Here is a 13,573-nt window from a genome sequence, read left to right on the forward strand (position 1 = left end):
TATCTTTTAGTTTAACTAGCGCTAATGAATTTTTTCCTTCCACCTACTTCCAAGACTTGAGGCATGGCAAGTGGATGAGTTGTAATAGTGGCCGTACGAAACAACAGCAGTAGTTGCGTTTATGTTTGTACTTATCTCGGTAATTTGATCCGTAAGAAGTTCATAAACGCCGCAAAGGAAAATCGTTACATTCATCGCAAATCCAGACGTCGGCGACTATTGCATACGGTACACTCGTGTCACGCAATCGCTCGCATTACATTAGAAAATAGAACGAACTGGACTGGTAACCTTCTCCAAAGCTTTGGAGCAATAAAAGTGTGCAAGAAACTTTTACAACCCGCCTTGGCACCCGTGTACCCGTGTAAGGGTCAGTTTTATTTAGATTTCTTTTTGAAAGATGGCTTCAAAAACGAGTGAGAGAATAAAAAAAGCAGACCAAATTGCGGGGCTAGGATTCGTAAATGCCAGACCCCGTAAACGTGGTCGGGCTTTTTGGGGTTGCGAAAATGAAAAGATGAAACTTTCATGCGCTACCAGCTCATAAATGGACAGATAAATCCAAATATGCACTTTTCCCTCCGAACTACTGAGGCTTCGTCTCTAGTCCTTGGTTTTTTTTTTGTATCAGCATTACGTGTTTTGTGTCTGTGCTGTGGAACCTTGTTTCGACAGTTTGGCGCGTGAACCAAAGGAAGGTAGTGCGCTGACCGCAGGGCATGGGAAGGCTGGAGCCGTGGTCATAAACACCAAACTGTTTCCGCTGGCGTCATGTCTTGTGGGAGTATTCATCACACGGAGCGGCAAAATGGCATCGCATGCATAGTTGGGCATCCCGCAGCATCGGCCATTGTCCTTGTGCAGACATGTGTGTGGCATAAAGTGAAGGACGACTAGAATCCCCAGTTTATATGACTTTTCATTACACATTTGTAGTGTGTCATGGTGGTGGGATGAAGAATTTCTGCAAAACCGTCCCCAACGCTGCCGTTGGGGGATCTCATGTTTCTTCTAATCCAACAGAGAAGCGTCGTGGTACACAGTGAAGTGTATTAGAAATTTTACGACAGTAAAGATTTCTATTCTAGGCTTTTCGGTTCGCCCGATGCCGTGTGTGTGGAACGGCTGCAGGAGTGACCCTTTTTTTTTTTTGGCGCGTCAGATATACTTACAAATGTAAATGAAAATGTGCTCTTAATTATGTCTGTTCCATAGTGTCTCCAGAACTCGTTTTATGATGTCGCGCCGTGGAAAGAATAATTGCTGACAAGGAACCTGCAGTTCCTGCAGGACGCCAGAGTCCAACAATTTGTCGGAAAATTGAGTTAGGTTGGTAAATTAGTGTCGCTCTAGTGGAACAAGTGAGTGAGGCGATAACGAAGTTATCTACTAGTGTTCCATCAATTTCATCACCTCACAACAATCGAACTGAAGGTAGTAGCCGTGCACGTGTTCCGTTCCGATAAGGGAACAGTTTGTCACCGTACCAGCGTACGTTTGCCTTGCGGGAACGGTTTACTAATCGTCCCGAAAGTTGTCTATTATTTATCAGCGTTTTTCTTGTTGTTCCCGTTCCGGCTTTCTTCTGCGTTTTGGTTCTCACAGTTTAAGGAGAAAGTTTGCCAAGTACCTATAGTGCCCGGCGGCAGTCCACGCTTAAACGCTTCTCCCATCTTCAGTTTGGCTCCATGCTGGTGAAAACTACAAACTTTCGTGCCAATCTTATTAACTGCACTGGAGCAACTGCACTGCCACGCAGTGTATGGAGAACTGTGGAGACATAAATCCTTCCATCTTGGCAGACCTGGGGAGGGGTAGGAATCGAAGTTCGCTTGTTTACTGAGAATGCTGCCGGCTGCTCCAAATTCACTTACACTTACTTTGACAAAAGTTTCACACTTCTTGGCGTGTGGTCGTCCCGGGTGCCCGGCTAGGTTGTGTATTGTTGGAAAAATTTGACACTTTTGCCCCGGTTCCGAGCGTGGAAGCGAACGATGCACAAGCATCGGTCCTGACAGTCGGGTCGGCGGGGTTGGAGCTTTCGGAAGGATATTAGCATTTTTGCACGTCTGGCAGCATTACGACACTCGAGACACTGGTCTCTTGTCGTCTTGTGGCGGCTATTGTTGGTTCTGTTGTGTGTTGTCAGTTGTGAAGTGTGCATATTGGATTATGAGAAAATGCTGTTGCACGTTTCCCTTGATGCTATCGGAATGTTAAGCGAAGCGGCAGTAAGCCGAAGCTTCTCAGCATCGGTTATTTAATTTTAAATCATCAGCTCTCCCCCCGGTTGTGACTTAACCACAGAAAGGCTTAGAACTGATTCAACAATTACCCATCGGAACGCTCCGGACGTTTAGAGAGCAACTTAATCGCTACTGTCGATCTACTACCGTCTAAAGCTCTCGTCCTTTTTTCCAATTAGCAGAGAATTATGATGGTTCATATTTTTGATGTAGCTTTCCCCTTATGCTGTGGAGGCTTGAGGATTAGAGCAAAAGTGATGCGATTTGTAGTTCATATGGAAAATGCGATTTGGAACGGACGTGTTGGAACACGGAAGGCGTTAAGGCGTGTGTGGTCCGTACGGAGAAATGTAGGTTTTCTTTCCGTAAACATTATTATTCTCCTGTCTTAAACTTTACCAGCCCCACGTTTTACTTCACAAAGTGTAGAGAGGCCGAGGTCGAGCAAAAGGCATGGATAACATGTAGTGTGCGTTTTTGCTGGGAAATTTGAGTAGATCGAAGATGCTTACCCCTGTGTGTGTGTCTGTGTCTGTGTGGTTCTTGTGCCAACGGAAAAGCACTTTCCATTCGAACCGTGCTATGAATCCTGTTTGCGTATCAAACCACAGGAAGAAGAAAGGACACGCAAGGGAAAATGTGAAGGTGATGAAGTGTGTCTTTGTGTGTGTGTGTGTGTGTGTGTGTGTGTGTGTGTGTGTGTGTGTGTGTGTGTGTGTGTGTTACATAATATTTCCCATGCTCTGGAAGCGTTTGGATTTTAGCATAAGTCAACATTTGCTGCTCGTGTGTTATTCTGGCTTAGGAAGAATACGCTGTAGTGTAGGCAACCCGACTACATCGGAAACACATAATACACGCCCAATCCTTTCTGGGGGTGTCGGGACCTCGTGTCTCCCTGTGTCTTCGTCCCGGAAACCGCTTCCCACCCTATCAAGCCCGGAAGTGTAGTTTTATCGAATGAACGAGACAACGGCAATGGTGTAGATTAACTCCTTGGTAAACATGATCATACCACCGTCTTATCGTTGTTCGATATGCGAGGACGCATTTCCATTTGAGTAGCGGCACACATGGGGCGGAGGACAAAAGGGACGATATGGTCGTGTGGTCAGCGAGTGCTTTGTTCAAGGAATTGGAAGATATTTGTTTGGTGCTGTTGATTCGATTGTTAACAGTAACAATTACATGTCCACTTTCACGCAGCGATGCCAGTGTAGACGAGTAGACGATTGAGGAATTTAACCCTTATCCGCCCTACTGATCCTCCCTCCCATCCACAACCGAAGAATCATGGTGAGTAAACGATGCAACGCAACACAGTCCGTGACAGTCATTAATGGTGTGATTATGTAAAATTAATTTTCGATTACAAAACGTCAATCTTGCAACGGTGATAGGGGGTCCAATTCAGGGTAAGGAATCGGTACCATACATTGTAACGGTGTGAGATGCAGAGGGGGGTATGGCAGCAACAACATACGGAGCATAATGAGCATTCGATGGAAGACGGCAAGTGGTGAGTAATTAATTGATCAATAAAATTAACTGCGGGGTTCGGGAACACTGTGACACATGTACACACCTGGCAGGCAAAGAAAAACGCGGTCTCAGTTTATATGAATGACGCTCACTGACGGTGATAAGTGAGTAGTATAAATACAGTTTGAAAGGGAGACACTCTGAGAAGCAAGCAAATATCCTTCAAAGAATAAGGGACACAGAGTAAATAGTAATCAATGCTTGGGGTTTTGTGGCGCATAGTTGCACGGGATGAATTGTTCTCATTCGGTTCGAGCTCATTGCAACTCATCCTGCTTTGTCTAGACGAGATAAATGTCTGCTTTTCCGATACTAACGAAAAAAAAAACCCCCAAATGCAATTGCGTCGAACAACGGTAACACTTTACATCACAAGAAATTGATTTACATCTTTGCAATGAATGAAGACGAAGGTTGACTTAAACCATTTAAACCGCAAGAGTGCCGGTTCGTTGTCGGTGTTTTCGATAGTGCTTCCCATCATCATCATCATCATCATCGCCGCCATCGACATCATCGAGAGTCGACAGAAGAAGAAGAAGTAGTACAGAAGAAAAAACCACAAGTGGCCGAGACACGGAATGGTTCGTTGCTTTTCGCCCGTTGTTTAAGTGTGCCCGACCATCTCTCACTCGCTTTACCGCTTTTCTTGGTAAATACACTTCAGTTTGATTGCTATCGGTAGATCGGTTTTTCGGCAGCGTTTCGGTACGAGTTTTGGCGGTTTTAGCTAAGGTGGTGCTCGTAGGGCATTGCTGCGCACCACACCACACTAAACCTGGATCCGGAACGGTTGAAAAAGCGGTGTACGCTTAATGCAATTTGCTGTAGCGCTTTGCCATTCCACCTGGCCGGCTTTTGCAACTTCAAACAGGTGGCGCACGGATGGAAGTGAATGGTGCGGGAGATAATGGAGCGGAAGAAAGCTTTGATTCAATTGAGTCCGAAATTTAGCATGAAGCATGGGTTGTGCAAGCAACTGGACCGTAGTACCGACGGTACTTGATTTTAATGTAAATTAGCATTTTGGCCGAAAACTGAAAGCATGACATTGGAAATCGAAAACTGGTTCGTTACTTCGTTTTAAAGAGGATTGCTTGAGTTATAGCTGAAGGATAAGAGTGTATTTAATTATATTTTAATACCTTCGTTTCTTGGAGAAGTTGTGCCGAACAGCTCAGTTGGGTTACGACCATCAACGATCATTCTGATAGATCGGTCATGACGGTCATGCCGGCGATCGAATGGTTTACTCCGACTTGCCGATATACCACGTAGTTGGGTAGTCAGTCCTCAGTCCTCCACCGAGTCGGCCTTTTTGGTTAGTTTTTGGTCCTAATTATTCTAAAAAAGTAGTCGAACTACTGCTTCTTAAACAGGTAAAACAGCTCCTAGTTGGATAGTTCATTAATAACTCACATGAGTTTAGTTGTTTGTGTTCGATTACTGGCGAATCGCCGCTCAATAATTTTCGAAGTTAAGCACTCATCAGCTTTGTTTATTGAATACTGTTAAATTATTTTTAAATAAATACATTAACAATTTACTGTTACGAAATATGAGAAAAAACTCACCGAGTTGCGAGCTCGGTTTAGCTTAGTACCTCATATTGCATCAGTCAAATCTGCAAACACACAAAATTTCACTCAAATCGTAAAGCTAGGAAGATGCATTATAAAAAGTACTAAAAAAGGAAGATATCTCTTCCGTTGTTCATTGTTCAAAAACGTGTATGCAACAGAACAGAGTTGGCAGCATCCAGTAAGGGTAAAATACGGAACGGAATGCCTGTGCCAGGTTTGTGTTTTTTGGTCCAGGATACACCAAATAGAGGGAACATTTGTTGCACGAACAATATCATTAATAGTGTGTGTACGTACCCGCCAGCAGAAAATGCTGAAGGATAACGTTCGAGACTGACGTACGACTGTGATGGGTGATGCCACTGCTGCCACCGCTGCTAGTCCTGCTGGCTCAAGTAACGCCATTAGTCACATCAAAAAATAACACAACCATCATTAGTACGTCACCGTTGCACGGCCGTTGTTTTGTGAAAATTTTTGGTATTTTGCCGTTACTCTATTCCCTACCCCGTGTGCTACCTTCCCCGTTGCCGATCAACGTAATGATCATGATCGGTGCTGGTCTCGACACACAGCCCTGCCCTCATTCGGAAGGCGATTTTTTTCCTTCCATTACATTCGTCGAGAATGTGCTTAATACGATCATTTGGTTGCCGATGGGTGTGTTTTGCATTTTGGAAGGAGTATGTGTGTTTGTGTTCTTGATAAAGCTCGTTGCAGAAAGGTGGAAAGTGAGTAATGGGTTCGAACCGCCAGAGCACCGGAGTTCCTGAGAATGTGCGTGTGTGTGTGTATGCTTTTGCTACGTGCAACATTATTCAAATGTGAGAAGCTTCCGGGGATCACCGGGTTGTGGAAGTCTTGGCGCAACCATTATCAATCAACCAGACGGTGCTCGCAGATCTTCCGTAGCCCCGTCGCGTGTTGGGCGTGAGTTTATTACATTTTAAAGCGGAAGTAGCTTCTAATATGCCAGCTGCTTGTTTGTGTGCTGTGTGGGAATAGAGTAGAATGTTATGCAAAACGTGTGAAAAATTGTTCTTCCCAGATGCCTTTCGCAACCAATTAATCCTGTCAAACACGTCTCAATGAAGGTGGCGGGAAATTAATCTACGTCAGAAAGTTTTACATATTTTAACGGTCTTCCTTTACGTGAGATATTGAGGGCAGCACCAACTCCGAAAAGGTAAGGGGCTGTGTGATAACGTAATTGGCAAACAAACTCCAGCGCTGGATCCAGCACAACATTGTTGCTTTGTGTTGGATTTGAATTTTCAGTACGCAACGGACCGACAGAAAGTAGAATCGGAATTTCCCTTAAGCCCTCCTGCTTTAATCCGTGTTGGATGAGTGTGTGAACGTGTGTGTAATTAAATAAAACCTTTATTTTGATTACAAAATTCCAATCCTTTTCCCTGTGTTTCGGAGCGATTCCATCGGCAGACGAACAGGATTCTGGATGGGGCGCTCTTTTTTGTTGTTGCCCGGGTGTGCCTGGTTCCTACCCCAAAACCGAATAGAGCCTCCGGCCATTTTCCCTCCAGTTTTGATAATGGGGTGGAAAGCTTCATTTATTTTTAGTTCCACCCACATACTCATTACTCGGCATCGTTTTGGGGGCCAAGCAGATAAATTCAAAATGGTGACCAAGCCGAAATGTGGTCCTCTATTTCTGAACTCTTTTGCACTGATCTAGACCAGAAGGACAACGCTCGGACACTATCTATTTCGGTGCCCTTTTGTGTGTGGGTAGAAAACCGAAGTAATGTTTCCAATGCTGGGTGGTTGTCAGTCGTACGTCGCTGTGTTCCGCGTGCTTATGTGAATTTAATGGTCCTGCCTTGCAATAGGGTGTCAATGTCGCGGAAACCGTTGTCGACGTGACGCTCATTTATTTGTAACGTGCGTATTGTTTATTACACAGATACGCGGTGGTGTGGACGGTTCCAGGGAGTTCCACGTTCTGGTGGATGTGATTAAAATGCAGTCATTTTGCTGGTCCAGTGGTAGAATGTCAGCACCATTTGCCGGTTGGCGTTCGCATGTGGAACTAGTCCGGACTGTACTGCACTGTGAGGTGCAATGCATTTCATGCAATTCCGGGAAATTCGAACAAGTGTGTGTGTGTGGGTAGATTAGCAACGTGGTTCCAAGATAAAAATAAAACGAACATCAGGACGGTGTAATGAACATTCGTTTAGGATGATTGCAAATCATTCTACGAATCTTACGACTGATTGCGAAAAACTAATCGTATATCGCCCAACATCAATTACACAAATGCCGGAGATTAGCAAGGCTCTTTTTTACGTTGCTATCAGCACTTTGCAATAAGTTAATTGAATATATTTCACGAAACCGTGCTTCAACTTCAGCAATTAAAAATATTAATAGCTAGAGGGTGTACCATTCAATCATCCAGAGCTTGTTTTTCAACCAAAAACAAAACACAGAAACAAAAAAAGCTGGCAAACTGGAACTATGTAATATTTTTATAGTTTAAATACTGTGAGGCATGGACTCTCTCCAAAACCGGGGAAAAATTCAGTCAGGCTTTTGTGGGATTGTCATGACATGAGAACGACTTCGGACAACTGAATCCGTACAATCTGATAAGGATATGAATAGAAAAATTGGAGCCATGTTTGCGATAGAGCGGCACATAATTAGGCAGCAGGAATTACTGTCTAAAAGTATTTTATTATAGATTCATGTTTTTTTTTCTAAAACTTAAAGAGAACTCCACATATTAACGAACATAATATCGGCCTAAAAGTCATCACCGGATGACTCGAAACGAAGCTATTTTTGGCGTTGAATGAAACCATGAAAATGAAGGTGTACCTTTTGCTGATGCACCCTGTAGAATAGTGGTTGGTTATTCAATGAAGCTATTATTGTCGTACTTGAGCTTAGCTTTAAAACATCATCACAAATGTCAAGGTAAAGGCTAACACAACGATCCAAACTAATGCACAGCGGTTTAGGAGTGCATAAAACTAAAACGTGGTGTAGTAAAAATGTTTATCCAAAATTGAAACGGAGACACGTGCAGGGCAACGGTTTGTTTCTTGGACGTGTAACACAAGCACGCTGTCGCACCAGTCGCAAATGAGGAGTTGGGTAATTAATATTTCGTTTCGTATTCACCACAAACATGACGTCATTTCCATCTACGTTGTACGTAGTGGTAGTTTGTTTTTGCTTCTGCATACACTGGTAAATTAATTTCGAGAAAAAAAAGTAACGGCTTCCCACCTATTTGGATGTTTAATTGATTTGAAACAAACTGTTGAGCTGTCAAAGCAACGGCTCTGGGTGCAGTTGGCTTGTTTCCTCCCATTTCTCGCAATCACTCCATTGTCCCTATCTACTTGCCTTGTAAAATGTGGATCCAACTGGATGGATGAAGTATTAGCAACATAAAACAACGGCTTCGTTACTGTACAAGGGCCAGCCGAAAGGGAAGGAAACAGACCCAGGGTAACGATTTAGAGAAGCGAACGGATAGATCGGTTCGATTGTGCGTTGAAAAGAGGTTCTCTGCTCAATTATACTAACACGTAATTAAATATGGATGCATAAATCCGCCAAATTGAAACCTAATGGCCCATTGAGAAATTAATTTATGGATTTGCGGAATGCCACAATGTGTGTGTGTGCGCGCGTGTGTACGAGTTGACGACGATCATTCCGCTTTTCCGGTGCATAAAATCCCGCTCCCTGCCATGGGTAGCATGGGTGGACAATATTTATTATCACAGTGCATTTCGTTGGAGTGTATGTACGCACGCGAGTTATCTTAAAGTATTCGCGCTGTTGTGTGTAATTGTGTAATCGTCTAGAGAGTGGGCTGTACCGTCAGTGCATTTCGTAAAGTGGGAACCCGGCAGTTCCAGTGCCAGTGGTGATGATAATAATCATTAAAAAGTGTGCGCGCCATCTGTCCGAGTCTGTTGCAGTTGTCGGTAGAATTCGAGGTTTCCAGTGCAGCTGCCATAAAACCGATGGCATAAAAGTGCTGCCAAAACCAGAGAAACACACACACACACACAGAGGGAAGTACAGCTGTGGGATGGCAGACAAGTGCAGCAGTTCCCACGGAGCTTCACCAGTCGGTCATAAATACGGCCAAACGGTACTGCTGCCCGTATCCGCGAGGACCGCGAGGACCACGAGCCTCGAAGTGGGCTTACGGTCGATTAATCCTCGATTAAGATACGTTTAATATTTATTAAAATTCATACCCACAGCAACAGCAAAAGCAGATGAAAAAAAGGGTGTACATTTATCTGTCGTTAATTCACGGGTTCCGCTCGTTCGCGCCGTTTTCCACATTCCATTCGGAATCGATTCACTGAGCACTGATTAAAATTTTATCCTTACAAACATACAAACACGTTTGAAAAGGGTATGAAATAAAGCAAAGAAGAAAAAAAACAAAGGGACAAACAAACACAACTTCTCTATTCGAACAATTTAACACAGCATCTCGCAGCTTTGGGCCGGTAACAGGCGTGGTCGGCCACATGACATAACCTCGAAACTGCACACCACACGAAAATGCACATATACTGCGATTACGATCACGTGGTTCGATAGTGGACATATGAACAAAAACAAAAAAGAGAACACACAAAAGGTTCGCCATGATTAACTGATCGGAGCAGGATATTGGATATCCTCGCACGGCCATTAATGTGCTTGTAAAACGAATTGCACGGATTTTGGCTTTTGTACTGTATTTCATGCAAAATATTATTATGTTTCAGTGTGGAGGATTATTTTTCTCCCCCCTCCGTTTCTAATGAGTGAGCTTTTTATGGGCCTGAAAGCATAACATTGTGATAAATTTTGAGCTTAATTAAATGGTGCTCTCGGTGTGTTTGATGAGTAAGCACGAAAATAAAAAAAGAGGGATTCATCGAATCGGTTGGGATTGTAATAATCAATTTAATAAATCATCGATATTAAATCACTTTTGTCCAACAATAATGCTATCAAAAAGGATTTCCAGTCATGTTGTCAGCCTTTTTTGTTTGTACACGCAAAAAAAGGGTTTTGCATTGCATTATGCAGTTCAGCTTGTTTATCGTTGCTTTTTTGCTTTGTCCGAATAGTGTAAATTTACGTCTTGTCATAATTACGTTCGGCTTGTGTGGATAAGTGAAATAACCACGAGACAAAGCATAATAAATTGTCCGAAGCCGTGTAAAATCTCGTCGGAATTAACATCGAAACGACGTGGTCTACGTCAAATCCGATTTATCGAATGACGTAAAATTGCACCACTAAGGCTAGCGTGAAAATGAACGCAAATCTCATTCTTCATCTCCCCGGGAGTTGTGTTGGATGTGCTCCTAACGTTTTCGGCGGGGAAGAAGAGGTTTTCATAAACACGACAATTAAATTTGCTGCTACTAAAAGCGGATCCTTAACGGAGGGTGGTGTCGTTACAAGAGCTTCCTTTTTACTGAAGGTCGGGAGGCCTATTGTCAAACTCGAGTGTTAGAGAAATGTTGTCTGAAAAACGAACAAACGATATTGGATGGATCTCCCGTTTTGTCCAACGATTGTATTGGCTCTGCTCTAATCAGTTCAGAGCTACAGCTGTATAACAGTTGATGTTACAGATTGTATGTTTGTTCGCAAAATATTTAGCTAGAAGCTCAATTACAAGTGAAAACAATCTATCAGTCTATCTTAAATTCATAGTCTTCTGAGTGAATGAGAAGATGATAAAGCAGAATTGATCATTTTCAGCTAGAAAGAAATGGGAACACGTCCGTCTACTGTTGTTAAACTTCTCCTATATGAAGCTGTATGTAATACAGAGCACCGCATCTAACGATTTGCCGACTTTGTTCGATAATTTCTCGTTTGAAAATCACGATACAGATGAGTGTTGTTGTTTTGTGAGTGTGCTTTACTGGGTGTGCCTTCGCTTCGTCCTATTCGGCGGGAAGCCATTTGTTTGTGCCATGGAGAAGGTATGCATCGGATAGTAAAATAAATTATGTTATAAAAATCCCATTAGCCGCTAACGTGCCGGAGTCCTCGGGTCAGTCTGCTGTGCTTGTGCTTCACTTTTGGCGCCATAATTTTGTTTATCCCAAACGCAAAGTTCACACACACACATATTCTCTCTCTTTTTCTGCCTGAGAACAAACAGGAGCTTCTTCTTTACTACCCCTGGCTGAAAGGCTGTTTAGGAATGGTATCTCTCGCTTTTACCTTCCAAGTTGACATGTATCGTACTACCACGCAGCAAAGTTCGCCAGGACCTCACCAGATTCTCCCAGAAGTTTTTTTTTTAATGCTGCACCCGCTTCCCCGCCCGCATGAGGTAAGCATAATTTCTCGGGTGCCAGTCGGTTGTAATCCCCTATTAAGTGGTCTCGGGGGGATTTCTTTTCGGTTAATCCTCTTAAACGGTTTCTTATGTGTTGTTTGTTTGCCCTCGAGACGTCCCATGTTTCCATCGGGCGAGGGTTTCCTGTCCCGAGTTGGTTTGTGGGTGACTGTGTTGCAAATAAACCTCGTAGTCCTGTAGTAATGTGGGATGTCTGGCAATGTCGTGCCAGCAAGTGGGCAGAAAAGAGATCTCTTGGGAGAGGGGAGCGAATGAAACAAAATCCACGCCTAAGTAGAAGCATTCATGACGAAGTGGTACATGGCAAGTAGAGTTGATTTGTGGATTATATTTAATGCTTGTGATCTTGAGGAGAAATTAATTCGTGGGATTGGTGTAATTAGATATTACGCTCTTAAAGGCAGCTTAAAGAATGGTTCCAAAAACTGAACAGAAGAGGTGACTTTATATCGAGCTCAGATTGCAGTAAAGACCTGTTGAAACCCTGTCCGTCAGTCAGATTGCAAGTGGTTACCAAATTTCAATTCGGTTTTACCCACGGCCTCAAGTACCTAGAAGTCAACAGAGCCCAAAGCATCCTTCTTTAAAGACCACAACAGGCTCCGGGTGACGCACGACGGTAAAAACCCCGTAGGCGCCGGTGTCGCAACCTTCGGTGGCAATGCGTTTCGGGTGGTAAGATTGTCGTAAACTTGCCGTCAGCACCCGATCAACGCGATCCATGCAGGCGCTTAATTTCATACACACCTTCTAAGTGGCCAACGGGTGCAGTGCACTGCAGCGGAAAGTTTGTTTGCACCCAGGGGAGGAACCCCGGGTGAAACTGGGTGAAAGTAACGGGACGAAAAGCAAAAGTGAGAAAATCATTACCTCTTGCTGCTGTTTTCTCTTTCACCCTCGCATTCAGGCGTGGGGTGTTATTAAACGATTCCTTTATGGGCGTCGCACGTTAGGCCCATGGTGTGTGAGGTGAGGCAAGGTAGCACTGCAACCATTTCTCACGGGTAGTCGTCAATCTCCCACTCCTGTGCGTTTTTTTTTCTGCCCGGCGCCCACTCGTCATCGGTGGGCCAGGTTGCGGTTTGAACGTGCCTCAACGGGCCAGCCGTCGTCATTTGAAGTTTTCGTTCGAACGGTGTCGTTACGCGAACGTCGTTTAATCATCCGAACTTTGGAGCTTTGTTAGTGTACGTTTTCGAAAGATCTGTAACAAGAACATCAAGAATACGTCAAGTGTCCTAGTAGATGTTATCAAAATACTAAAAGTTCACCAGATAAGTGCATGAGTACCTGTGTATGAGTTTGTAACAGGGAGCAGCTCCCCATTCTAGTTCTTCTGCTTGGTTACGTTCGGTTACGCGTGTGTGGGGACATATAACTTGTCTATTGGGCGTGTGGTTGTGTGTTTGTAGCGCCATTTCTACCCACTTATCACGACACTTTGCCAGATACGCCAGACCCCGCACCAGAAAAGGGCCAACCCAGCGACTAGTGCCCCCACGAAAGGGCGCAACGAAATCGAAAGGTGTCCATCAAAGGAGAAAGTCAACTCACCAACTGACAGTTACACAATAGCGTCGTCCGTAGCAACGGCATCACCACCGTAGGTTACTTGGCTGGATTATTATCTCACACATCTATCCGGTGGCGACTCGCATAGAAACCTTACCAGCGTGCTCTGTCACATATCGTTCCACAGTGTGTCCCAGCGTCTGTTGTCTGCCGACACTGTTCTCGTTCCGTTACGGGCGTTTGAGATACATAGATAGCTAGACAAGAAAGATCCATACACACCTTAGCACAACGAGCTTTCGGTCGTGCTTCACCCA

General features: G+C 44.0%; 1 protein-coding gene across 2 annotated transcripts in view; it reads left to right on the forward strand.

Annotated features, from left to right (window-relative positions):
• LOC126556559 (E3 ubiquitin-protein ligase TRIP12) overlaps positions 1 to 13,573 on the forward strand; it is a 101,460-nt gene that overhangs the window by 68,989 nt on the left and 18,898 nt on the right. The window contains exon 9 of one of the 2 annotated variants that reach the window (XM_050211858.1): positions 6,146 to 6,161. The exons of the other annotated variant lie outside the window; for it this stretch is intronic. The gene's annotated coding sequence lies outside the window, so the exon portion shown is untranslated. Of the gene's footprint in view, positions 1 to 6,145; positions 6,162 to 13,573 lie in introns of those variants that run through there. 2 annotated transcript variants of the gene reach the window in all.

Source organism: Anopheles maculipalpis, chromosome 2RL, assembly GCF_943734695.1.
Source record: "Anopheles maculipalpis chromosome 2RL, idAnoMacuDA_375_x, whole genome shotgun sequence".
Taxonomy (NCBI): Eukaryota; Metazoa; Arthropoda; class Insecta; order Diptera; family Culicidae; genus Anopheles; species Anopheles maculipalpis.